General features: G+C 44.5%; 1 protein-coding gene across 1 annotated transcript in view; it reads right to left on the bottom strand.

The window, feature by feature from the left end:
* Positions 1 to 25991, bottom strand: part of NDHL (inorganic carbon transport protein-like protein) — a 52583-nt gene that overhangs the window by 4309 nt on the left and 22283 nt on the right. The gene's annotated exons all lie outside the window — the stretch shown is intronic.

Below are 25991 nucleotides of genomic sequence, written 5' to 3'. Positions count from 1 at the left end.
GCACTGTGAAGATGATATGATTGTAAAAGGGTGCTTGGGCAAGTGAAAAATTCCCCTGCGATGGCACTGTCCAAGTGGCACCGATGTATGGCATTTTACGTAAGCATGACATTTTACATCTCCCTTTGCATTACCTCATGCATTGGCATTATATTCATGTAAACATACATCTATGCGCATTTATCTCTTTTCGATCTTTTGGAGTGGTCGACTTTGGATCCACTATATTCGTAGCATTGCACGTGGCAATCTCCAAGCCAGTTTTTCCCTAGCTTGCTTGCTTGCATTGCTTGTCTTGCTTGCTTCACTTATTTGCTTTACCCACACCTTAGTCATTTTCCGTCTTCACCGACACCCAGTAATCGTAGGGATAATATGCTTGTTTTGTGAAGGTCTTGGGTCTGACCATCCCTGATCACTCTCCCATAAGTATTGAGGCACAAATACTCAATAGGACGAAAATTGATTTGCAACCCTCACTTAATGCTCAATCTATCAAATTAAAAAGCCCTCCAAAAAAAAAAGTCCATAGCTAATTCCATCTGCCTTTTTAGGGCTTGGTAGGCCATTGGACAGCTGACATACACCCTTTGTCTGATGCCATGTCGTCTCTGGGGTGATTACTTGGGCTCCCTTAGTAAGATAACCATCGCCTCTATAGTCTTAGTAGGCCACTGGACAGCCGACACACACCCTTTGTCCGATGCTCTTGCTGCTTTGGGATGGGATGCCTTGGGGTAAAAGAAAAGAAAAAGGGCTTCGCTGGCCTTCATTCTCGTGGCACCGTTGTTGGCTCTTTCAGCTTGCTGCCCACACCCCTTTCATGGAGGACATCGCAGTCACAACTGTCCCTTGCTGTCATCTACAGGCTGGCACCTGTTTCCAGCCTTCCACCCATAGTTTGCAACTATTTTCAGCAAAGCGACTGTTGCTGATCACTTTCCAGCTGCCGCCTGCTCATTTTTCTCTCTCCTCCCTGCTGTTGCTGCTGTTTTTCTCTCTCCTCAGCCTATCGCAACATATTTTCTCTCCACTGTCTACATTTGCAGATTTTCTCTCTCCTCTGCCTGCATTCAGCTGATTTTCTCTCCCACAGCCTGTGTTTGCTTTTTTTCTCTCTCTGCAGCCTACGTTTACTACACACTCTCTCTAGACTGCCGTTTGCTTCAAGTCCAGCCATACGCAAGCTGTGTTTACTGTTGTTCGACATCCAGAGGCTGCCTTGCTGCGATTCAGGATCCGTTCAAGTACAACACACTCTCCAGTTCATTATCCCTGTCGTGATCCTTGAGATATAGGAGTTCGAGGTTTCGTATTCATTCACTGTATAGTGTGTTTGCTGCATGAGCATTGTATATTCAACAATCATATCACTTCATTTATTTTCTATGTTCTTTGTCTCTGAGTTACCCTAACCCTAACTGTGTTCTTTTAGCAGTCTGTGCATTATCGTACGGTCTCTTTTTGTGTTTTTGTGTTAAGGTATTTCTTTACATGGTATCAGAGCAAGGTTCTCTAAGAGAAACCTAGGCCTTGATGTGAAAGCTCTCCGCAGAAGTAAGAACAACAGTAGGTTCAGATGACTTTGAACACAACACCACTAGTTCAGTTTTCTCTCTCCTCCCTGCTGTCATTGCTGTTTTTCTCTCTCCTCAGCCTGTCACAGCAGATTTTCTCTCCATTGCCTGCATTTGCAGATTTTCTCTCTCCTCTGCCTACATTCAGCTTATTTTCTCTCCCACAACCTGCCTTTGCTGTTTTTCTTTCTCTACATCCTGCATTTACTGCACTCTCTCTCTAGACTGTCATCTGCTTCCGGTCCAGCCATACACAAGCTGTGTTTAATGTTGTTCGACATCCGGAGGCTGCCTTGCTGCGATTCGAGATCCATTCGGAGTACGACACACTCTCCAGCTCACTACCCCTACCCTAATCCTTGAGATACAGGAGTTCGAAGTTCAGTATTCATTCACTACATAGTGTGTTTGCTGCATGAGCATTGTATATTCAGCAGTCATATCACTTCATTTATTTTCCGTGTTCATTGTCTCTGAGTAACCCTAACCCTAGCTGTGTTCTTTTATCAGTCTGTGCTTTGTCATACGGCTTTTGTTTGCGTTTCTGTGTTAGGGTATTTCTTTACAGTCTCCAATGGAGGTTCTTACACCACACCACCACTCCTCCATTACCCCTTTCCTCATTATCAATACCCTTAAGTGGATGGTTAGTTTGTCTGTTTTGTGATGGGTTGGACCTAACCATCCCTTCTCATTCTCCCACATCATAGAATTACTTAATCGACCGCCAACCATCTCTCCAAACACGTTTTTTTTTCTAACCACACAGTTCATTAATTTTCATCCGCCTTTGTAGGACTTGGTAGGCCACTGAGAAGCCAATGAGCACCCTTTGTCCAATGCCCTGTCCTCCCTAGGGTGACTGTGACTACTTGGACTCCCTTGGTAAGATATCCATCACCTCTATAATCTTGATAGACCACTGGGTAACCACAGTACCAACTTTGTCCAATATCCTAGCTGCTTTAGGGTAGGATACCTTGGGTAAGATTGGCCCTCCTTTCTAGCCTTGTTTTGGGCCCGAGAGAGGGTGTTGAGCTAAGAAATGAATTCCATCCTGATTAGCTTCTTAAACAACCCCAAAGCATGCTTATTTAATGAAAAATAGAAAATTGGTGCGCAGTTTGAGAGAGTTTCTATGAAACACTAATTTGGGAGGATCCATCAATATCTATAAATAGACAAGCTGCCCCCATTCAATCTTGATTCCTTTTATGTAGGTTTTTCATCTTCATGTGAAGATCTTCGCCATCAACTCCACGTGGCTGTCCAACCTTTGTGACTACTACCACTACTCTATTTGCTACTCCAACCCTTGGTGGCTGTCCTTCCAATTACCGCCTACTACCTGGCGCTTCTTCCACTACTGCGTTTGGCCCCAAATAGCTATCACCAGCCCCAATCAACATCTCTTCTGCTACACTTGGCACTTTCACCAGTACTCTTTTGCATCTCCACTACTGTTGCTATGCATCCTACTAGTTCCAGTGATCTGTGTTTTGGTATTCTACACCCTCCGACACACTCCAATTGGTGGTTACAACACTCGGGATCTGTCTTTGGTGAACATCATGCTCCAATACACACAACTCTATCCTCGAGCATTCTATATACTCTTACATTCATTTACTATATTGATTCATTCACTTCACGATTCTCCTCTCTATTTGTGTTTGTTTTTTTGCATTTTTGAGTTTTGTGTTTTGCATTTTGCATTTAGGGTTTGAGTTTTGCATGTCATTGTCTATGTCTTAGTGTTTCGGTCATGGTCCTACACTTGTGTCTCCTAGGTGCAAACCCTAGCAACTTCTTCAAAGGTGCCACCCAAACTGAGAGACAAAATTGCAACAAATCTATAGTAGCCAAGTTTGAGACTCAATGACAACTGAGGCAATGGCAGCTTGCAAGCTACGTGGTAGCTAGACAGAGGTATGGCTCTAAAACCGTTGTTAGGTTAGGATTCAACAATATGTACATACACACACACACTCCTAGTAAACAAGCGAAGAGCAAGAGAGAAGAGAGTTAATGGAAAGCCACATCCACTATATGAGAATAATTATGAAGATATAGTCACTAAGTCACACCCACTGATGAGTGTTCATATGGGGAAAAAATCCTTCTCCAACTAGAAGGTAAAAATATCCGTAGGTAAGGAAGGGTTCACACCAAAACTACGAAGGAACACAATAATTATAACATATATGTGATCCAAGGCATTGGACAAATTCCCATTGTTGTAGTGGATGGGAAAACTATCGTGATTGAAAAATTTTTATGTGCACCTAGTATTAAGAAAAAAATTCCACATAGATCGATGTAGTATCTCTAATTGTAGTGATGGAGATGCCCTCATTGTCATTGGCACATTGTACAATGATCTATATTAGCTTGACTTATATCAGAGAAGAGCATCGGAGGATGCATTACAGGTGGATGGATGATACTGAGTTATGGCATGCTCAATTTGGTCATCTCAATTATAACAGTTTGTATCACTTTAGAAGCAAAAATATGGTGCTTGATCTCCCTCCATTGAAAGCACCTACTCATAATATATGTGAGAGTTGCGTACTTAGCAAAATACATCATGGTTCATTTCCTAAAAGTGGATCTATGCATGCTGATCAAAAATTATAGCTTGTGCATAATGATGTTTGTGGACCCATGCAAGTCAAATCCATTCCAAGTTACTTGTATTGTGTTATCCTCATTGATAACGTGATTGTCAAAAAACACGATGTCCACTACTCAAGAGCTCACATGCTAGCTATGGAGGATGATACTTCGAGGTGCTCATGATGCATGTGGATCAGAGAGAAAATGAGTGTGTAAAGTGGAAGAGAAACTGACACAACCTAGATGCAATAGAGAATGATCTTCATTAGATTGAGAGTCTCAGATTGTTCAATACAAGGAGAAGAAGCCTCTTATATAGGCTGATACAAGTTGCCTTGGTGACCTCATTGATGACCTCAAAGTGGATTCACCTAACCTTCTCTCACAGGAGTAAATAGAGTTCACTTCATCTCCTTTTCTACTTAGATATGGAAGCATTTCTATGAGCCTAATTGAAGAGTCTATTTTCAACACCCTCCCTGTCTTGAAATTGAGATCATAAAAGATACTGAAAGATACAAAAGATAGGCTAGGTGATACTCACTCCTAGATAAAGAAAGAAATACATATGGTACATTGTCCAGAATTACTTTATGTGAATACATCTAGTACAATGTCTAGGATTACACAACAACATAAATACAAAGAAGCAAAATTTTGTATAGTCCTCTTGGGTGGAGTTAGGCTACTATGAGGCCTATAAAAACCCCATGAAAGCCCCTTGAAAATGAAACTCACCGAAGAGATTATTAGCAGGTCGTTTCATCATCAACGAAAACTGCATTGGATTTGGGTATTTCTCAATGCCAGGCTAGAGAGCACGCAATGTGGTTGTCTTAAGTGCTAGGCAGGTGTGCCCTAAGCTACTTTACACTTCCTTAGTTTGGAGCTCCAACTCATTCGACCTGATTCTCAAAATATGAGGCCTCCACTTTGGGTGGGTACTCAAGCCAGAAATGGTGAAAAGAGAAAAGGGACCATAAATGAAGATAATAAACTATTTTGACCTACCAACTAAACTTAGGCTTGATGTAGAATACAAGTGAGCTTAGTAAGCATTTCTAGATGTATGAATCGGTAACATCTCAAATAGTAAATGAGATGAAAATGATCTACAAGTTATCAAGCTACATGTATAGTTGTATTAGTAAGGGCTTGCCTAAGGATAGTTCACGCTCTAATACCATGTCAGGAAACACCATATCCACTACTCAAGAGCTCACATGCCAACTATGGAGGATGATACTTGGAGATGCTCATAATATGTGAATCAAAGAAAATGAGTGTATAGAGTGAAAGAGAAACCGACATGTAACAAAGAATGATCTTCATTAGATTCAAAGTCTCAGATTGTTCAATACAAAGAGAAGAAGCCTCTTATATAGGCTACTACAAGTTGCCTTGGTAACCTCATTGATAACCTCAAAGTGGGTTTACCTAACATTCTCTCACAGGAGTAAATGAGTTCAATTCATCTTCTTTTTTCACTTAAAGAGGGGAGTATTTCTATGAACCTAGTTTAGGAGTCTATTTCCAACAATGATCCATTATTGTTGGGCATATGCTTTAAGGCACAAATTAGAAGTGTTTGCATCCTTTAAAACTTTGTTGGTCTTGGCTAAAAATGGCAATGGATACAAGCTTATTATGCTCCATACAAATCAAGGGAGGAATATATATCACAAGAGTTCAACACTTTTTTTGGCTAAAAGGAGCATTAAACATTGTTGTATTGCAAGTTGATCACGCTCTATACAGATCGAAAAGAGGGCATACATATCATGAGAGTTTAATTCTTTTTTGGCTGAAAGGGGCATTAAACATTGATGTACTATACCCTACGCACCTCAACAGAATGGTGTGGTTGAAAGAAAGAATCAAACTTTGATGGAGATGCCAAATTGTATACTTTTATAGAATAAACTGCCCCCAAAGTTTTGGTTTGATGCTATTATGTGTGCAATATATGTGCTAAATCACAGCCCCACTAAAGCATTGGCTGAATATACGCCTTCTAATGCTTGGAATTGCTAGTCACACATTCATATATTTGGTTGTTTGGCATATGCTTTGGTACCACAACAACGAATACATAAGCTACAAGACAGGGTCGTCAAATGCATTTTCATTGGTTACAAAGTAGAAAGTAAAGGGTATCACTTGTACCAGCCCTCTACAAACAAGATTTTTGTTCGTAGGGTGTGGTATTTACTGAACATGCTCGTTCGCCCTTCATGGATTGCAAAAATCATCCCAATATCGGGCGTATGCATTTGTTTGATAGTTTTTTGCTATTGTTTCAATAAAATGCATTTGTTTGATAGTTTTTTGCTATTGTTTCAGTAAAATGTTTCAGATTTTGATCAATTTCGGCAAACTATTTTTTTTGCAAGTAAAATGTGGCTAATTATATTACTCAAAAGGCTGATTACAACGAAGTGCACATGCTTAATAGACTAGTTGGAGCTGATGCAAATCACAAATCCATCATGTATACAAGCCTCTCAAGGGGGTTCGGCGGGATGGGGGCAACAAGCCATGGAGGGGGGCTGTATCGCCATCTGGGGCTGCCCGCCTGCATCATGAAGAACAAGTCATGGGCGCCCCAAGTGCGCAGAAAGTGAAGACGGAGTTCCTGACAAGCTTGAGACTCGCCCTACACCTGGTCCCACCAACCGCGGAGGGAGTGGATGATGGAGGTCCAAAGCTCTGCCAAAGTCCCATATACTGAAAGGCACTCTCTGCCAAAAACCACCTGACAGCGTGCCTTCCAAATGTGCCATCCTCTAAGACTTCCTATCATCTCCCATACCTCTGAGTGCTCTGTTGTGGGCTCCAATACTTGGCAGATGGGTGAAGCATCCAAGCCGATGGGCTCCAATTCTTGGCGGATGGGTAAAGCCTCCAAGCCGACCACTGCACAAGACTAGCCTCCAAAAAAATCGTGTCCTGCATCTCGACCTCATACAAAAGGTGACAGCCCTAGCTAACTGCCTGCCAACAAAAAGTCCCCCCACAAGATACATCCAAGGCTGGGTGCCACACGGCAAAGAATATGGCAGGCTCCTCTCCACACGAGTTGTGCCGCCTTGCAAGACCAAAGGCAATGCTTTGGAGTTTCCAAGTGCTGCTATGGGCAGCGCTTACAACCTCCATCCTGCTGCATCTAAGCCAACCAACTCCCAACAGCCAGACCCCCATGTGCCAAAAGCCAAACGAAATACGACACCCTCCTCGGCCTCTCCAATTGTCCCACAGGCAACACCAAAAGGTCCGACGGAAGGCATCCATGATGCTATTCTCTGCCCAGTATCTGCTGCGCGAAGGCACCCAATCCACGTCTTCCTACATCAATACATGTCTACCAATCCTAGCCGTGTACTCCAAGAACCTGAGAACCTTCTTGGCGACCGCAGTGGCTGGCCATAGCCACTCTCTAGGATCCCACTCCAACTCATCAAGTGGCCTGCTCTCCCATATCCAAAGGCACCACTCCCGAATCTCCTCCCAGGGCACATAAGGGTCCAATCGTCAAGTCTTCCCATGGAGTCTGCCGACTACACGAATCCTCCTCCATGAAAGGACAGCAATCTCCTCATCCTGCTGCCCTCTGTCAAGAACCAAACGCCCCCCATCCTGCACGGTGAAGAAAGTCATGCAGGGGACACCACCCACTCTACCTACCACTTGTAAGGGGATACCTGCCAGTGAGAATCTAGCAGCCCACACCTCCCCAAGCTCCATTGGCTCTCGGATCCGGGGATCTAGCCACTCCTAGGGAATCGCCGAGTCAATCTTCCTCCTCCTCAGCTCAGCTCCTCACTGACCCCGATGCCCGCTGCAACACCTCCTGATCCGCCATCTTGTACACCTCCCTCCACGTCCTGATAGTACGAGTAGGGCCAACCTCCCAGCCAACCCATTGGATGTGGGAGCACTCACCTATCTATATCCCGTCCCGATCTCTAACCGCGGAGTTCCAGACCACCAAGCCATCGCTAGGACCTGGTTGACCACCAAGGCTCGGCCCGCTAAAGAAAGGAGGACAGTGCTCCAATAGGTTGGCTTGTGTCTAATAAAGTCGAGAACTCGAAGAAACTGTTGGGCAGGAGTGATGTCGAGCCCCACCTGGAATCCTAGATATCAGATGGTCCCCTACTAACCCATCTGAACCCCAGGTGGACACCCCACTCCATGCTGGAGTCCGGGTCTGTAAGAAAACCAACCGACTTTTGCTAGTTGATTTTCGCTCCAGCTGCAATGCAAAATACCTCCAGAGTTATTCTCACTCTCTCCAACACCAGCTCATCATCCTCTATATAAAGAGCGGTATCATCTACATACTCGGAGTCTAGCAGCTCAGTCTCATTTCTCACCGGAAGTCCCAAGCCACATAGCCCACTCACTCGTGAGCGGAGGAAATAGGGCATCGCCTCCACAAAGAGTAGGAACAGATATGGGGCAAGAGGCAACCTTGCCGGACAGATTTCTCTAGCCGAAACTCCTCACCCTTCCTACCACCAATGAGAACCCTACTAGTAGCCAATCTGTGAAGTGTCAAAACCCCGTAGATCCATGCCTAGGGGAAGCCCAGCCTCGCAATGGTGCCCTCGAAGAAGTCCCAGTCAACCCTATCATAGGCCTTCTCGAAGTCCAAGAGGAGTACTGCTAATCCCTGACAACTGTGCTAAGCCCACTCGGTCGCCTCGAAAAATTTGAAGACATTGTCTAGGATACTCCATAAATGATGTTTGGAAGCACGGGGCGGAGTTGACTCCTAATCATCTTAGCCACGGCCTTATAGGCCACTGACAACAAGGTAATCAGTCTCCACTGGGATATCTCCAACCGATCTCCCCCTTTGGGGAGGAGACTAACAAGAACTGCCAATAAACTCCCTGGCATCCGTCCTGAGCCGAAAATCTCCTGAAAGGCCAATAGTAGGAGGTCCCTCACACCTCCCAGTAGGTAGTGAAGAAGGCCTTAGAAAGACCATCCTCTCGCGGGCATTTCTACCCAACCTGTGTATTGAAGGCCACAACTAGCTCCTTCTCTGTAAAGGGGTCCAGGAGGGAGCGTCCCATCTCCTTTGTGACAAGGGGCAGAATGCAATCCCAGACCTGCTGTCTACATCATCGTACTCTGGCTGAGACTGCCTCTTGCTGAAAAAGTTGTCTGTAAAAGTCACTGGCAATCTCCAACACCTCATCTAAGCTAGAGTGAATCCTCCCGTACTGATCACGGAGACTGCAAATCTGGTCTCCTAAGGTGTGAGGCTGATACACCAAAAAAAATTCCATGCACATCGTGTCCCCCTTCCGCACCCAAAAAGCTGCTGAGGTACAGAAGGGGAACTTAAAGCACCTGTCCTCAAGGCCGGCGAGGGCTGCCCATGCGCGCACCTCCGTGTGGAGAGTGGGATCCCCTAGTGCCTCCTGGAGTAGTCTCTGAGTGGCTGCTAGGTCTCGCCGAAGTGCTCTCTCCTCCTCCCAACTCTGTTGCCTGGCCTGTAGGGCTGCCTCCTAGTAGATCCTACTCGACTCAGCTAAGGCCTTTGCAACCTCCTCTGCGAACCGGTCCACCCTAGCCCACTCACTAGTCCAGAGCTACTCAATCTGCCTCCTCACCTCCTCCCTCCTATAGTTCGAGATTGGGATCCGACAAGATCGCGTATCATCGGCTGAAGCGAGAGCATCAAGAGTGAGGAGAACCGGGCAATGATCAGACAAAGTGGTACCAGCCAACTGCCCTACCTGGCCTCCGCAAGAGCACCCCCAATCTCCTACATAGAACCAATCCAGCAGCTCTAGAAGAGCTCCGCCGAGCCACCTATATCCCCAAGAGAAGTCTAGCAACCTCTCCCTCCTGTGGAAACCTAGGTCTTGCCAAGCATCACGTGCTCCTACTGCGAAGAGGAGGACCTTCCATGCCTCGTGTTTCTCCCTTGCCATACCCCAGAATCGCTGCCTTTGCCCTGCTAGTTCTCTAAGGCCTCCAGGTTGTCGAAGTCTCCTCCAACAATCCAAGAGTCTACCTCTAGAAGTCCTGATGTGATCTCCACCCAGAACCTGTTGTGTGCCCTAACCTCAGTAGGAGCATAAACATTGAGGACTCCAAGGCACAAGTCCCCTAAGTCCAGTTTGATCCATAGGACCCTCCCTGCCACAATCGTCCTGTGGTCTCGTACACAAGCGGTGAGGCTCAGGCCAATAGAGGTACATACACCTCCAGTCCTGCAATGGGCACCGATGGAGTACTCCCAGTAGGTGTGTGAGCTACCTGGAAGTACCTTCCCTACACGATGGGCTTGGGAGGGGGTGAGCTTGTGCTCCTGAAGAAGTAAGATGTTGATCCGTCTGGCAAGAGCAGGTTGCAACTCCTGCCGAACTATCAATTTCCTAGAGCCACATGCCCCACTCTAGTGAAGGATGTTCACATTCCAAGATGCTAGGTGTAGATTCATGGGGAAACCTGTGACTTGCCAAACAAGCATCTGTTCGGTGTGGAAGCTGCTAATGAAGAGGAAGAGCTATGGGCCATGCGAATACGCTTGGCCGCAGTCCTGGAGAGTGAACGTCATTCTCGCATGGTGGCTCTCGAGCGGACCATTGGGGTGATATATGCTCCAAGAGGTACCACCAGGGCGTCTATCAGCCAGCCTAACAGGCGTGACTCTGTACACTAGTAGAAGCGGGCAACCTGTGCCAGAGGCCACTCAATCATATCCATCGGTGAACTCCACTATGGAGGGGCTCGAAAAATAATGCTCAGATGTGGGACCTCGGCTCCAATCCAAATAATGTCCATCATGCACCTTGGCTACTGCTAGGAAAAAAGTACTAGTCCTCCATCTCCCATCCACTGGGAGATGTGGTCTGCAACCTGGCCCCTCACCTCCTCCTCTATCTATGTCATCATCCAATCTCCTGAATGAGAGGTTTGAAAGAAGAAAGCATAGGTTGGTCCACCATTCAATGGTGCTAGTAAATGGACCTTGCCACTCTTTGACTTGTGAAAACTCTCTGCACTTTGCAACTCTCAAATAAAACCATGGACCACTGCTGAAAAACTCCTGGGGGAGCAATTGTGCCTATCGAGGGAAAGTGTGACGAGCGGCTAGACCACATGAGCTGGTGGCTGTGTAGGAAGGGGGGGTTGGGCTGCTGGTGGGGAGAAGATATGGGCGTGCGAGGCTCGCCACCCCTTGTGGGAAGGGGAAGAATGGATTGGGGGAGGAGGGGGGGGGACACATGTACTAGGTGAAGATCGGGGGGGGCTGATCAGCGGGGGAGAAGGTAGGAAAGAGAAAGAGTAAGGGGTGGTGGGGGTGATCGGACGTATGAGGCGGGTGTGGGAGGGGAGGGGAGTGGCCTCGAAAGGGGGGAAGCTGTGGGATAGGGTCCGGGGGGAGGGATCTCAAGCGAGGGGGACTGAGACACCTCACTGGGTGATGGGAGTGGAGGCATGTGATCCAGCTGGATGGAAAGAGCGAGGGGGGAGGAAGTGGCTGCAAGGTGTTCTGTGACGGGGGCCCATCGCCCTGCCCTCCTGCTCTTTGTTGCCGTGGTTGTGTCTAAGGGGCTGGCTAAGGCCCCCCCTGTCGTCTCCTTCTCTGTCATTGCTAGACCCCTGTGAAACCGTCCACATCCACCTGTGGTTCTGCCGGCTAAGCTGCCTTGGCTCCGAAACGCGTGCAATCTGCTGCCTGATGCCCAAAGTTGTGGCATCACAAGCGTTGGCCAAGCTGCCGTCACAATAAACTGCTGCCTGAAAGAGTGTCTGCCTACCTCAATCTCAAGAAAATTAGGTATACTCTTTGTATCTTTCACAGCCACCCATACCTTCGAGACTCCTGTTGTCACTACATCTGCGGAGGGAGAAAGAATTGTGCCGAAAAGCCGTCCAAAGTCCTCTATTAACTAGCAATACTCTACCGCTAGTCTAGAGAAAGAACTGTGCCGAAAAGCCGTCCAAAGCCCTCCATTAACTGACGATACTCTACCGCTAGTCTAGGGAATAGAAGGGTGATCGGGTGTGTAAGAAACCTGTTGTGGAGCGTAAACTCCTCCACTATGAAGCCACTATACCAAGGAACCGGAGCTCTAAGACTTAAGAGGTTATAAAGCTATTTGTTTTTCTCAACATTTAAAGCTTTTCAAGCTTTATAAGAAAGCAAAGCGTTTAAATCCCAATTCAATGTGTGTATTTAGAAATCCTATATAAGAAGGAGTGAGAGAAGTTGTAGAGAGCCCTACCCTTCCCTAGAGACACAAACTTGTTCTAATGTGAGAAGAGTGGAGGGTCACACACAAGTGTGAGAAACTTGTTGTGTTGGTAGAAGCATTCAAAGACTTGGGAGTTAAATATTAGAAGTTTAGAGTTATGAGATCTTTCTGTAGTTTTTTTTTTTCTTGAAGCTTGTGTTTTCTTAACAATTGTGTAGGGTGTGTGAGATGCTTTACCTGGAATGTGTTTTTGAGCTACAAGAGGCATATTTGGTCGTTTGGGTTTGTGTGTTGGTTCTATTGTGTTCAACATTGAAAATTTTCGTTGTGAGTTATCCTTCAACAAAGTCAATTCTTTAAACAGCATTCCTTAACATCTCGTTTTCGAGTTGTGAGTGAGACTTGTCCTCAATCACCGCTTGCTAAACAACATCAAAGATCTTGGCCACTTGCACTACTATCTTGGCATAAAAGGGACATTGTTTTGCAACAATCTAAGTACATTGGGCAGCTCCTTGAGCGTAGTCAAATACAAGGCTACAAGCCTATCTCTACTCTAGTTGAGACTAGCCACAAGTTTATACTTGATGATATAGGAGATCCATTTGATACTTCTCTCTATCAACCGGCTGTTGCATGTTTGCATTCCAGTAACGCACAACTAGATATTCAGTTTTGGGGTCTCTCAATTGGCACGCTTTATGTACAACCCTGATACTACACATTAGTAAGCAGTCAAACATGCCTTTTGCTATCTTAAAGGCATGAACACATTGAGCCTTTTCTATCCTAATTGCACTTCTCTTTGTCTGCATGCATTCATAGACAGTGATTGGGTTGGATTTTTGAACAAGAGAATATCCACTACTAGTAATTGTTTCATGCTTGGTAATTCATGTCTCACTTGGCTGTCTACAATGGTCACATCTAACTATGAAGCTAAATACAAAGGCACCATTTACAACTACATTGGAATGTGTATGGCTCAGACGCTTAGTGTGGGACAACAATCACCTACCCCTATCTATACTAGCAGTCACAGTGCCATGGAAATTGTGAGGAATCTAGTATTTCATGCTTGCACCAAGCACATTGAGGTGTATATGATTCTATTAGAGAGAGGCTCCATGTAGGGGAGATTGACTTGGTTTATGTCCCTACATAGGTGAAACCAATCTTTCTACTCCAATAGGGTGGTAAAACCTAATCAAGCACTTAACTACAGCAATTAATAAATAAGCATAAACTGAAATACACACATTACCTTATCAATCTTGGACAATAAACACCCAGTTGGCCCCAAAACTAGGCCCCTTTCATTATTTCTTTAACTTTAACTGCTAAGGGACTGAGTAAAGTTAAGATTCCACAATCTCCTTTGCTAATCCCAAAGCCGCTTGTTGTACAAACAATCAGCGAGCAATTTGGGCCAATTTCCCCTTGAATATTTCACTCAGGACTTGCTCTAATTAGACCCCAATTAGCCAAAACACTGCCCCAAATTTACGATGGATGGTTCGGCATCTGAAATCCTTGACAATACAACAAATTTCAAGTGCTGATTTTAGTGTATGATGCCTTATCCTATTGGCGTAGTTCCCGAGGTGTCTGCTAAACCCAAACAGAAATTTAGGGTTTATAGCAAAGACACCTCTACTGTCCACCAAATTCGGCTGAGATCTGCTCAAAATGGCTAAGAAACGCTAAGATCTCCTAAGAATGGGTTGGAGAAACTGAGAGAAAGCCAAGATGAGGGAGAAATCTGACTTTTTTCGCAAGAAGACCCAAAAATCTGCTTGCTACCTACTCCAACCTGCATTTAATGCAGTCGCCCTTTAATGCACTCACCTACTGCCACGCACCTTCAAAATGCTATCACCTGATCAGCAACGCTGTTGCCAACCCCTGGAAGGTGTCTCCTTGCCATCCCCTGCCTGTTGAGGTCCCCAAATGGTTGTCTTCTACAACAAATTGTTGTTCTCTAAGCAGAAAATGAGAGGTGTCTCCCTGCTATCCCCTACTAGTTGAGGCCCCCAAATGGTTGTCTTCTACAACAAATTGCTATTCTCTAAGCAAAAAATGAAAGGTGTCTCCCTACTATTCCCTGCTTGTTGAGGCCCCCAAATGGTTGTCTTCTATAGCAAATTGTTGTTCTCTGAGCAGAAAATGGATCAACTCCTCCCTCTCTCTCTCTCTCCCATCATGAGACTTTAATTTCAGGACAGCCTCCCATCAGGTGTCTTTCTTTGATGCATCTGAGGAGATGCTACAGGAGCACGATGTGTCAAAGCTACAGCTAGAGAGGACATCTCAGGATATGGGGGAAGTCACTGAATATGGGAGATACCTTGTGGAGATGGGCACAGCACACAGGTTGGCCATTCTTAATGGCCTAGCTAGATACCCCCTATCCGGCGCCTTCACATGTTATCCTCACCGATATGGTGCTAGCATAGTAGACTATGTTCTTGCCCCACCGATGCTAATATCTCATATCCAGGACCTCTCAGTATTCCCACGCCTTCTCGAAGTTGCAATGGATCATGCCTACCTATCATTCACCATCGACCTCCAATTCACTGACACGCAGACCCATCATGCAGCTCACCGGCACCCGAGATATCTCTTTTCTAGAGAGACAGAGGATACCTATGAGACGGAGATCCTTAGATTGTTACATGATGCAGACCCCGCCACAACAGGAGTTGACTCAACAGTTTAGTGAGGCCCTACACATCGCTACAGATGTAACCTTCCCACACTCACAACCCACATAGAGAGCCTCCACCGGGTTGACACCTCGGAACAGCTGGTATGATGATGAGTGCCGTGAGACTAGAGCACGGCTACAGAGAGAGATAGCACTGGGATCCACTACCCACGAATAGGCACAGATACTCTTTAGACACCTCACACGGCGAAAGAAGAGAACATTCTTGGCCCAGCTGAAGCGAAACCTATATCAGTTATTCTTGAGCCAGGACTCTAGAGAGACTTAGAGGCTTTTCAGAGAGCATTGCCTGACCACACCTATTACGTCCACCGCTGTATGGGAGGAGTATGCAGCTAGTCTTTATACTGTGGAGGGTCAGCCATCTCTTCCTGAACCACTTGAGCCTTGTCTAGAGACCACCACTTTCTTTACAGAAAGTAGGGTCCGAGAGGCCATTGACAGACTTAGCAGAGGAAAGGCACAAGATCATGATGGATTAGTATTAGTAGCCAAGCACTTGATCCATGCTAGAGATTTGGTGGCAGGATTCCTAGCTTACATATTTAACAGAGCCATGTGTGAAGGCCTACCAGAAAGCTAGAGCACGAACACTATTGTGCCTATTCTCAAGTCAGGGGACCCTACTCTACCCAGTAACTATCGGACTATCATGGTTGGACATACATTGGCTAAGTTATATGCTTCCATCCTTGAGCATGAGTTAAGCAGGTGGGCAGAGATGTGGGGTCTTAGAGCACAGAGACAGGCTGGCTTTAGAAGAGGCTTCTCCACATTGGATCACATCCTCACACTCAGAGGGATCATTGAGGAGGGAAGGGCCCATGGCCGACAGACCTACTGCTGCTTTGTGGACTTCCACAAAGCCTTTAGCCTTTGACATAGTACCGACAGACGGGTTGATAAATAGATTGCATACCATGGGAGTACCGAAAGAGCTCAGTTGGGGTAGTTTGGCACTGTATGAGAGAGTTGTGGGCAGAGTCCGGGCACCTGAGGGCCTTTCGGCACCTATTTACTCCACCATTGGGGTGAAGCAGGGATACCCCCTCTCTCCGATATTATTTGGCCTGTACATTGATAGGATTGCTGATCACATTTCATAGAAAGGAGATAGAGGAGCTCCACTAGCTAGCCCTTGGTACCCCTCCTATTGTATGCAGATGACATTGTATTGATAGCTGACTCTCCAGAGGGTCTACAGAGACACTTGGATACACTACACTCCTATACTTTGGACAGTGGGCTTTCAGTGAACCTTGGTAAAACCAAGGTGATGGTATTTAATACTACACCACAGTGGGTCAAGAGATCAACACCTAAATTCACATATGAATCTGAGGAGCTCGAGTATGTGGATTCTTATACATACCTAGGAGTCTTATTCACAGGGCCCACCTTTTCTATGCGAGAGGCAGCAGACACTAGACTGACTCGCAAATACACAGCACTAGGTGGTTTGGAGAGGATGTGCTCACAGGTGCAATTCCAAGAACCCCGCACCAAGTTGTGGCTCTTCGATACACTGGTCACATCCACACTACTTTATGGAGTACAAATATGGAGGCCTAGTCTTGACCACTGTAGCAGGTCAGGGCACACTTATGATGGATGGATGTCGATGGAGAAATCCCTAGTGTCCATGATATCCAAGATGATCAGATGTAAGGCCTCAAAGCCACATGAGATCATCAAAGCCGAGCTAGCAACTACACTGATTGTGGTAGAGGCCCTCACCCGATCAGTCACATACATACATAGCCTATGGGACTTACCCAGACACAGATATGCACGGTTGGCCCTTGAGTCCTCCAGACAACTTGCCAGAGAGGGTGATACTTCATGTTGGTATGCACAGATGTCGGCCTAGTTTGAGCTGCATGGCTTTAGCATGGACAAGTTACCTCCCTTCCAGTACTCCCTTGATGCACCATCTCTTGATCTGAGCAGGTTAGAGATCCACAAGATCATCAGGATGGATCTTATCCAAATGGATATCAAACGGACATGGTTGATGCCAGGGCAAGAGCCAAGGACAAAGATGGCTTTCTACCGCATGCATTTCCTTCATACTACAGATGATGGATTTATTATTCGCCCGAGATACATGGACACCCACCTTTTCCATGGGATCAGATGTACTATTAGCCAGTTGCACACCTCCTCACATCAGCTAGAGATTGAAACTGGCAGATATAGATCCATCCCACCAAAGGAGCGCATATGCCAGATATGCCAATTAGAGCCAGAGACAGAGGAGCATTGTATTTGTTGCTGCCTAGCGTATTATGAGGTCTGTGGTCGTTTCCACTGTCTCTTTAGAGACGGATTTGGACTACTATCCAGAGTAATGGATTTTACCGATCAGCGATACCTTGGCCTCTTTCTTCTCGAGATACGACGGCTTCGTGACATGCGCCTCGGGAGTAGAGCTGCTCCAAAACATCGAGGCCCTTCACAAAGGCAGCTCACAGACTTCTTTGCAAAGGAGACTCAGAAGACTTCAATACAGTTACAACCACAGTCCACACGAGGGCCTCTCTCACCGCCCCAACCTCTATTAACTATTAGACTCGCATCAATTAATTAATTAATGCTAATCCTAAGTGTCATCACTGACACTTTTTTCTTTGACACCCACTGCATCCTTAGGATCCTTGGCCTCTTACCATGAAATAACTACCATGTGCATCACATGTGCTAAATAACCTTGCACACTTAATTAATATCTTAATCAAACGTTACCGACAAGATTAGAGCATCTTAAATTTTCATGCCTCCGTGATAGACCTCCGAGAGCCCTTCAAATCCTTGCAATCGTCCTCGATTGCATTGCATTGTGCCAAAGGTAAAGCATACTGCACTAAAATTTCCATAAGGCATCACAGTCACAACATTGGCCACTACTATGCAACCATGCCACATGGCCCAAACCTTGCTGAAATTTTCCAAGCAGCATAAACATCAAATAATACCGAGAACTAGCCCAGAACTATTGCTAGAAACCCATTGCAATCGTCCTCAATTGCACTACTTTGTGCCAATGGAAAAGTATATTGCACTAGAGTTTCCATAAGGCATCACAGTCACAGCATTGGCCACTATTGTCCAACCATGCCACATACCCCGAACCTTGTTGAAAATTTCAAGGCACCATAGACATTAGATAATACTCAAAGTTAGCCTAGAACTGTTGCTAGAAACCCATTGGATGCATCCATAACTCATGTTTCTGAATTATTCTGACTTCAGAACCATAGTAAAGCATATTCTCAACATAAACCATGGTTGAAACTATCAATGGCATTTACTAACATATTGTTGTCCATGGAACCAATTGTAAACCATTAAAAACTTAACATTAGCTGATCATTTGCTGATCTAAGAACTTATCACAAATTGCTGCAAATGTGATTCCAAACTGATTACAAACTCATTGCAAAAACTGATCAGCAATTGATGCAAAAACTTATGCAAAATTGATCCCAAAAGTGACCATAAATGGTTCTCAAACTGATCAAAAATTGAGCTGAAATTGACCAGAATTTGATTGCAAAAGCTCATGCCCAACCGATCATGAACTAATCCCAAACTGATGCAAAAGTATAGTCTCATAGCCACAGTAACAACCATATTTATCTGCATACATCTCACAATGACCAGTACACTGAGTAGTGACCTCATGGCAAACATATTGTCAGCACAGTACCTTGGATGCATGCTAAATATATCCAAGATCCACTACATATGAGAGTTGTTCACAATTGGAGGAATGGAACTGCTACCTCCCCCTTGAGTATTATGCAATACTTTGGACCCCTGCTTTACTGAACCTGACTGAGCTAAACTAACTTAAAGGCATCTAGGTAAAGTTGCAACAATTGAGGATCGTCTACTAGGCCATCACTTCCATCCATTTTTCATCCATTAGTGAATAATTTTGAAACTTCACCAAATATCTCTTGGAAACTTGTACCTCTAACATTTCTTTCCTTATGTGCCAAGATCTGCGAAGGTACCAAAATCTCATTCAACTCCTCAACCTCAAGCCGAATTTCAGCAAACATATCTTCTGGCACATCATTCCGAAAAGGCCTTAACAAACTGACATGAAAGGCATTGTGTATCCACCAATGTGAAGGTAATTTCAACCAATATGCCACATCATTGATCTTCTCCAACACTTGGAAGGGTATATAGTATCTCATACTTGACTTCGAATACCCCTCTCTCCCTTTCATCTTTTTCGACCTTGTCTTTTCAAAACATAGCAATAGATAATCGTTCTCTGCAAACTACAAAGCACGTCTATAAAGATCAATTGCCTTCTCTTGCATTTCCTGTGATCTCTGAAGTGCATACTTTATCTTTGCGTAGGCTGCATCCAAGTTTTCCACAAAACAATCAGCCTCAAATATCTTATCCTTAGTCTGCAAGATAGGTGATATCTTTTTTTCACCCTCAACCATCTCAAATGGAGCTTTGCCAGTGGAACTATGCATTGTATTGGTATGTGCAAACTCAACTAATGGCAAATTGTTGGGAATAAAGGCCTCGTGCCTTTTAAATGTGCTCGGGTGTGAACACACCCTTAGCACTTGTACTTACACATATATATCTATCTAAAAACCTAAAGGTACTAACTCGTCATTGTACCTGAAAACAGGCTCACTCTCTACTCTCCTCTCTCACACTCTCTCTGTCTCTCACTACGCGTAACGACTGTCTACCTCGATCTCCGTACCTAATCGGTTCTTACAAACCGGTATCAAAGCTACGATTGATGTGTTTTGTGCCTCTCTGAGTTCGCAAGCGAGTAGGTGAGACAAGTCGAAGGCAGGCTTGTATGCAGGAGAAGCAATCGTGTTGCCAGTCAACAAACGACTGACAGGAGCTATAGCCAAAATTAGGCAGCAAGTCGCATGTGAGCAGAAAGTGTTGCAGGGCATGCGAAAGTTTGTGACATATGATAGCTGTGCGATAAGGCTCAGGCGAGCGGACAGTCGACAAGCGCGTTACAATTGACTGCCACGTAACGCGTGACAGGGGCAGCAATCAGTGCGCTACACGACAACTAAGCGACGGCTGACGACATGTGGATAGCGGGCAGCAGTCGGCAGGACTCGGCAAAGTAGCGCACAGAAATCGGCGCATGGCGGGCAGCAGCTGACGGGCACGCTGCACTCTGGGACAGGTCCCGTGCATGGCAGGACGGTCAAACGGGGTCAATAGACCCCGTCACATCCTTACACAAAAAAAATAGGGGAAAAATCTTTTCTTCTAAATCTCCTTTGAATTTGCCTCTTCTCCTCCGGGCATTCGCCCACGAAAGCACAGTGTGCAGATCTGTGCAAAATTAAGCCAAGAATTTGAGGTTTTTCCCGAATTTGGGGATCTCAACACAGAATTGGACAATCTGACTCAGAAATTGCAAAGTCAGTGCACATTTGCCCGTGAATTTTGGGACATTTTCACATTTTAGTGAAATTATTTCAATTTTATTGAAATTAGTGCACACAGGACTTGGAAAATTTAGGGATTTATCCAAATTTGATGTGAGCAACATGCAACAGTGATATCTGTCTCGGAAATTGCAGGAATTTGTGACATTATGTCCCCGAGATTTGGGGCTTTTAATGTACATGCGCAAATTGGGCTGAAATTTACCCAATTTCTCAACATTGATGCACATTGCACCCCGCGCAATTTGGGGCTTTTGTAGTTTGGGCAAAATTTGTGCAGCATTTGGTCATTTTATGTACATGTAGGTTGAATTCCACGCAATTTGGACATCAACTCTTGGTAAAATTTGGGGGTTTTGCTGAAATTGCTCTATTTTGGCAAAACTAGCATGTCCTATGCATGACGGAGGAAATGCGGATGTGTGTTTGATGCTTTGAGCACAAAATTTTGGGGCCTTTGACCGTTCATGTCAAATTTTATGCCCGTGGGTACATGTACAACAGAAATTGCAGCTGAAATTTTGGGATTCCTCATGTAATGTGATGCACATGCCCTTGGAACAGCTATAATCAGTTGGATAATGCTGTAGCACATGGTTTGTTGCTTCTGAAAATTTAATTACAAATCTGAAATCTGTGCTTCTGCGTGGTCATTTATTGCTGATTGGTACTTGCTTGTACCTTGGTGACTTGGGTGACAATTTGTGCCTGCATTTGCTGGTTTTTTTGTCACATTTGGGCTCAAAATCATGGCTGGCAACAATGACAGTAGTAATCCGATGCACATAAAGAAGCTTGAAGGCACACACAATTTTGCAGTTTGGCAAAAGCAGTGCTACAATATCCTGTTACAAAAGAAGCAGGCAAAGCCGATCAAAACCAAAGGAGCAAAGCCCGCGGACATGGATCAGGATGATTGGGATGAGTTAAATGAGCTTGCACACTCAACCATAGAGCTATCGATATCTGATGACTTGCTCTTCAACATTGAAGGTTTGGATTCTGCATATGCTATATGGACTAAACTAGAAGAGCTGTATGCACAAAAGAGTGTTGTAAGCAAAGTGTATTGGCTGAAAAAGCTTATGGATTTGCGTATGAAAGAGGGTACAGCAATGTCTACTCACTTGAGTGAGTTTAACTCCATTTTCAGCCAGCTGGTTGCCTTGAAGTTCATGATTGATGAGGAATTTAAGGCTACTTTCTTGCTTTGCACTCTACCAAAGAGTTGGAATACATTCAGGACTGCTATGAGCAATTCTAATGTGAGCCTTTTGTATGCCAATGTAGAGAGTGCTCTACTTATGGAAGAGATGAATCGGTAGAACAATGCATCCAGTAAGTCTTCCAGTGCTTTGCATACTAGGGGCAGATCACAACAAAAGGGCAAATATGATGGCAAGGGACGCAGTAAATCACGTGGCAAAGATGTTGAATGCCATCATTGTGGCAAGAAGGGTCACTTTAAACGTGACTGCTACAAATGGAAAAAAGAGAAAGGAAAAGGCAAGAAGACAGATGATAGCAAGGAAGAGAAGAAGGACAGTCAGCCTAAGAAGAGTAGTGTAAAAATTGAAGAGGTCAATGTAGTCACTCATGACAGTGATAGTGGCAGTGATGTACTCTTTGTCTCTTCACACTTTGGTGCACATGCTTTACTTGCAGATATAGATGATGACATGCATACCTTGATTCTTAATTCAGGTGCTTCCTTTCATATCACCCCTCATCATGAGTGGTTTTCCGCCTATACACAGGGGGTCAACATGGTGTTGTCCATCTTGGGAACAACTATGCATGTGAGATTGTAGATACTGGCAGTGTGCAGTTACAGTTTTAGCATGGCTCTGTCTTTACATTTCAACATGTACGGCATATACCTCAGCTCAAAAAGAGCTTGATTAGCACATAGCAGCTAGATGATGATGGTTTTCATACCACCTTTGGTGATGGAAAATAAAAGATCTATAAGGGATCTAGGGTTATTGCTAGAGGTTGTAAGAGTGATACTTTGTATCCACTTCATGTATCTAGTGTGCGTGACCATGTTGTTGCCGTAACCAAGCAGCCAAGTGTTTCTTTGTAGCATGGCCAGTTGGGACACATGAGTCAAACAAGAATGAAAGTACTTTCTCGTTTGGGTTACTTGCCTTGTCTTCGTTATGCTGATTTTGAGCATTGTGATCATTGCATTTACGGCAAACATGCACAGACATCTCATAAAAAGTCTCTTTCTTTGAAATCTTCTCCTCTAGAGTTAGTACATTCGGATGTATGTCAAATGCCAGGATTATCTTTAGAGGAAAGAAATATTTTGTCACCTTTGTCGATGATGCTACACGGAAAGTATGGGTTTACCCTATTCGTAGCAAGGATAAAGTGCTTTAACAAGTTTAAAAAATTCTTCGCATTGGCTGAAAATCAAACAGATAAGACACTTAAGTATCTTCGCTCTAACAATGGTGGGGAATATGTGTCCAAGGCTTTTCAGGCATTTTGTGACATCAAAGGGATAAAGAAGGAGATCACTGCCCCTCATAATCCGCCCCAAAATGAAGTTGCATAGCGTATGAATCGAACCATACAAGATAAGGTCCGTACGATGCTGTCTCATGCTGCATTACCCCATGGTTTTTGGGCAGAGGCTATTATGATGGCCGTTCACTTAATTAATCGGTCACCAAACAGGTCTTTGGGGGGGGGGGGGAGGGAGTTCCCCAAGAAGCATGGTCGGGAAAGTCACCTTCATATGCTCATCTGAAAGTGTTTGGCTGCGAGGCTTTTGTGCACATTCATAAAGAAAAATGCAACAAATTTGAGCCAAAGTCTTGTAAATGCATTTTCCTAGGATATGGTGACGAGAGTGAAATGGGATATAGATTGTGAGATTCCGAGAAAAGGAAAGTAGTACGCAGCAATGACGTTATCTTCCGGGAAGATCGCATGCACAAATAGTCCGAAAAGACTGAGGAGATCCGTAGGGTTGTATTCCAAGAAGAAATACCTTTTGGACAGCAAAATGTGTCCACTATACAGCAGTAAATACCTGCTGTAAATGAACCTGTAGATGCAGGAAATGATACTGGAAATGATCATCCAGCTATTGCCCATGAAAATGAGCCATTACATGTGCAGGAACAGCCAGGACAGCAAGCTGTTAATGCTGATTTGCACACTGAAATGCCAGGACAGCATGCTGAAAATGGAAATTTGTAGAAATAGCCAGCAAATAATGACCATTGGGTTAGGAGATCCCCTAGGGCTACTAAACAACCTGACAAATTTGTTCCTGGTGCAATTAATGTGGCTGATTATGTCATGTTGACAGACTGGTGAACCGTCTTGCTTCAAGGAAGCAATGGATAGACAGGACAGCCAGAAATGGTATAAAGCCATGTTGTCAAAGATGGAATCTCTTGAAAAAAATGGCACTTGGGACTTGGTGCAGTTGCCTAAAGGGCAGAAAACTCTTCCATGCAAATGGGTTTACAAGATGGTCACTTCTGATTCCTCACCAAAGTACAAAGCAAGATTGGTTGCAAAGGGGTACAAGCAGGAGCATGGAATTGACTTTGATGAGATTTTCTCTCCTGTAATCAAGATAACTACATTGAGAACCATTTTTGGCTTGGTTGCAGTTGAGGATATGGAGCTCATACAGATGGATATAAAGACTGCGTTTTTACATGATGATCTGCATGAAGACATATACATACAACAGCCTGAAGGGTTTGTTGAACAAGGGAAAGAAAAAATGGTATATAAACTCAAAAGGAGTTTGTATGGGCTGAAACAAGCACCAAGAGAATGGTATCATAAGTTTGATACATTCATGTAATCCCAAGGCTTTCATAGAAGTCAAGTGGATCACTGCTTGTACACCAAGAAGGCAGCAAATGGCAGCCTAATTATCTTGGTTTTGTATGTTGATGACATGCTGATTGCTGGCAGAGATACTCATGCCTTGGATTCATTGAAGCAAAGTCTTCATGGCATCAGGAGTATATCTCCAAATTTTTGCAGCGTTTCAATACGAAGGGGGTTCCATTGCCTCCATATGTGAAACTTAGTGCGGAGGACACCCCTACATCTGATAATGAGAAGGCTGAAATGGCCAAGATAACATATGCTTCAGCTATTGGCAATTTGATGTATACTATGGTTGCTACACGTCCTAACATTGCCTTTGCAGTGGGAGTGGTTAGCAGATACATGGCAACCCCTGGCAAGAAGCATTGGGATGTAGTGAAAGGTATTATCAGATACCTCAAACGCACAAAGAAGTTGTGCATTTGCTTTGGAAAGCAGAAGGCATCTGTTGTTGGCTTTACGGATGCAGATTATAATGGTCATGCGAACTACAGGAAGTCCACTTCTGGGTATGTGTTTACTTTCACAGGAGGAGTAGTCTCTTGGATCTCCAGGCTACAAAAGTGTGTTGCATTGTCTACTACAGAGGCAGAGTATGTAGCTGCCATTGAGGCATGCAAGGAGGCTTTATGGCTTTCACGTCTGGTGGGAGAGCTTGGCATCACAGAGTTACCTATTCTCCATTGTGATAGTCAAAGTGCTATCATGCTAGCATGGAATCCTGTCTTTCATGCAAAGACAAAGCACATACAGGTGAAATACCACTTCATTAGAGATGTACTTGACAGCAAAAGCATTGAGCTTGTCAAAGTGCATACAGATGATAACCCTGCAGACCTTCTTATGAAGGGTCTTCCAACAAAGCGGTTTGCTCATTGCCGACAGATGATGGGAGTTGGATAGATATATGTATTTCAGCTTTGTACATACCTAGACTTAGCTGATTCTTTTCTCCTCTTAAGGCACATTACCTTTAGCTGGGAGATTGGGAATAAAGGCCTCGTGCCTTTTAAATGTGCTCGAGTGTGGACACACCGTTAGCACTTGTACTTACATATATATATTTATCTAAAAACCTAAAGATATTGACTCCTCATTGTACTTGAAAACGTGCTCACTCTCTGCTCCGCTCCTCCGCACTCTCTCTGTCTCTCACTGCGCGTAATGATTGTCTGCCTCGATCTCCATGCCTAATCCCTACACAAATAGTGGTTCACTATATCTTGTGGTCTGAAACATGGCACCTCAAAATATCCAACCCTTTGGAATTTGCTTTCTCAAACTAACCATCTATCTACGGATGGAAGGATGATGACAATTTCAGCATGGTACCTATATTCTCGAGCAATCCCTTCCAAAATAAACTAGTCATCCAAGGTTCTCAATCACTGACAATCAGCACTAGCATACCATAATACTTAAAGACATGCTGCAAAAACAATCATGCCATATGATTAGCCTTTATTTTCTTCCTCACTGGAATGAAATGGACATGTTTGCTAAACTT

This window comes from Lygodium microphyllum, chromosome 11 (genome assembly GCF_053477565.2).
Source record: "Lygodium microphyllum isolate KBCC chromosome 11, Lygodium_microphyllum_v1.1.10, whole genome shotgun sequence".
In the NCBI taxonomy this organism is placed as follows: domain Eukaryota; kingdom Viridiplantae; phylum Streptophyta; class Polypodiopsida; order Schizaeales; family Lygodiaceae; genus Lygodium; species Lygodium microphyllum.
Note: the sequence above shows the minus strand (reverse complement) of the source record. Positions and strands in the feature narration are given on the sequence as shown.